Raw genomic sequence first — 2,742 nt, 5'->3', positions numbered from 1 at the left:
GTACAGTAAGATTACACGAGCACCCCCACTCAGCTCTCTTAGTCTTAATTCCCCTTGTTTACTGACGCACACCCACCAAAACCGAAAGTCAGTTGCTCTGTTGTTATCTTTTCATTCAGCAGCCTAACAGCCCATGGATAAAAGCTGTTCTTTACCCTGTTGGTGCAACTAATCATGCTTCTATATCTTCTGCCCAAGGCCAGGAGATCAAAAAAGTGCCAGCCAGGGTGTGAATCATCCCTAAGAATTTTCCTCACTCTCCTGAGGCAACGGTCTTCAGCGATGTCATCCAGCGGATTCACAGGACAGCCCATAATATCTTGTGCTATATTCACCACCCTCTGTAGGCACTTCCTATCCGTTGATGTCAAGCCAGCATACCACAGCAGGGCTAGTTCTTCTCTCTTTCTCTGAAAGTCCAACACCATCTCCTTTGTCTTGCTGATATTAAGGTGCAAGTTGTTCTCTAGGCACCATGTAGATATTTTTTGGACCTCCCCTCTATACGCTGATTCATCTCCACCTGTTATTAAACCCATTATGGTGGTGTCATCTGCAAACTTAATAATTGCAGTAGACTGTTCAGATGATACACAATCGTATGTATACAATGAATACAGGTAGGGACTTAGCACACATCCCTGTGGTGTGCCAGTGCTGATTTTTAAGGAATTAGGTGTTACTTGTCCAATCTTCACTGTTTGAGTCCGATCTATCAGAAAGTCTTTAATCCAGCCATATATGATAGAAGAAAGGTTCATGTCAGTCAACTTTTTAATGAGGATGTCTGGAAGGACGGTATTAAAAGCCGAGCTATAATCAATAAACAACATCCTGACCTAGTTCTCTGGTTTCTCTAGATCAGGCACCCCCAAACTGCGGCCCTCCAGATGTTTTGGCCTACAACTCCCATGATCCCTAGCTAAGAGGACCAGTGGTCAGGGATGATGGGAATTGTAGTCCAAAACATCTGGAGGGCCGAAGTTTGGGGGTGCCTGCTCTAGATGACTTGCTGCAAGATGAAAGCCGGTAGCTCTCGCATCCTCTGTGGACCTATTTCTTCTATAGGCAAAACTGATGTTTATCAAAGTCCGGTGGAAAGCAAGTTCTAAGGCAGGCACCCCCAAACTCAGCCCTACAGATGTTTTGGGACTACAATTCCCACCACTGGTCCTGTTAGCTAGGGATGATGGGAGTTGTAGTCCAAAACACCTGGAGGGCCGTTTTGGGATGTCTGTTCTAAGGTGTTGAAGGACCAGTCTTTCGAAGCATTTCATCACTACAGATGTTAATGCAATAGGCCTGTAATCATTCAGGCAGGTAATTGCCATTTTCTTTGGAACTGGGACAATAGTAGCTGCTTTTAAGCATGATGGAACACAAGCCATTTGCAGGGAGGTGTTAAAAATATTTGTCAGGACTGCTGCTACTTGATCAGCACAATTTTTAACCACTATCCCCAGCACCCCATCTGGGCCAGCTGCTTTACTGGGATTCACTGCCTTCAATGCAGCTTTCACTTGATGATCATATAGAATGAGTGAGTGGCCAAGAGTTTGAAGGCTGGCAGGCAGGGGCTAAAGTGTTCAATCTTCTAACCTCGAAGCGAGCAAAGATGATGTTCAGCTCCTCTGCCAACGAATCATCAGCCTTACCATGTTCCTCATATTGCCCTTGTAGTTGGTTAAGTGCTGCATTCCTTGCCACACTTGTTCCATGTTGTTATCGGCTAAATAATTTTCCACCTTAAGCTTATATTGTTGTTTTGCTGCCTTAATGCCTTTTTTGAGATTTGTTCTCGCCTCTCTGTATATGACTATATTCCCTGTCTTAAAGGCAGAATCCCGGGTTTTCAGGAGTGTTTTTACCTCAGCAGTCATCCAGGGTTTACAGTTCCCATATACAGTGGTACCTCGGTTTAAGTACACAATTGGTTCCGGAAGTCTGTGCAGTGGTACCTCTACTTACAAATTTAATGCGTTCCAAACACACATCCATAAGTAGAAAAAAATTGTAAGTCGAATCCCATAGGAATGCATTGGGAGAAAAAAACCCTATCTAAAAATTCGTAAGTAGAAAAAATCCTATCTAAACTACATCCAAGATGGCGGACGGAGCTCCATTCGTAAGTAGAAACATTCGTAAGTAGAGTTATTCGTAAGTAGAGGTACCACTGTACTTAACCTGAAGCGAACTTTCCCATTGAAAGTAATGGAAAGTGGATTAATCTGTTCCAGACGGTCTGCGGAATACTTAAACTGAAGCATACTTAACCTGAAGCGAACTTTCCCATTGAAAGTAATGGAAAGTGGATTAATCTGTTCCAGACGGTCTGCGGAATACTTAAACTGAAGCGTACTTAACCTGAAGCGAACTTTCCCATTGAAAGTAATGGAAAGTGGATAAATCCGTTCCAGATGGGTCCGCGGAGTACTTAAACTGAAAGTACTCAAACCGAAGCGTATTTAAACTGAGGTATGACTGTACTCTGAGGTATGACTGTACTCCGACACAGGTGGCGCTGTGGGTTAAACCACAGAGCCTAGGGCTTGCTGATCAGAAGGTCGGCGGTTCGAATCCCTGCGACGGGGTGAGCTCCCGTTGTTTGGTCCCAGCTCCTGCCAACCTAGCAGTTCGAAAGCACGTCAAAGTGCAAGTAGATAAATAGGGACCGCTCCGGCGGGAAGGTAAACGGTGTTTCCGTGCGCTGCTCTGGTTCGCCAGAAGCAGCTTTGTCATGCT

The sequence above is a fragment of the Zootoca vivipara genome, chromosome Z (assembly GCF_963506605.1).
Source record: "Zootoca vivipara chromosome Z, rZooViv1.1, whole genome shotgun sequence".
Lineage (NCBI taxonomy): Eukaryota > Metazoa > Chordata > Lepidosauria > Squamata > Lacertidae > Zootoca > Zootoca vivipara.
The sequence above is the reverse complement of the archived record's forward strand: the minus strand, read 5'-3'. Positions refer to the sequence as shown.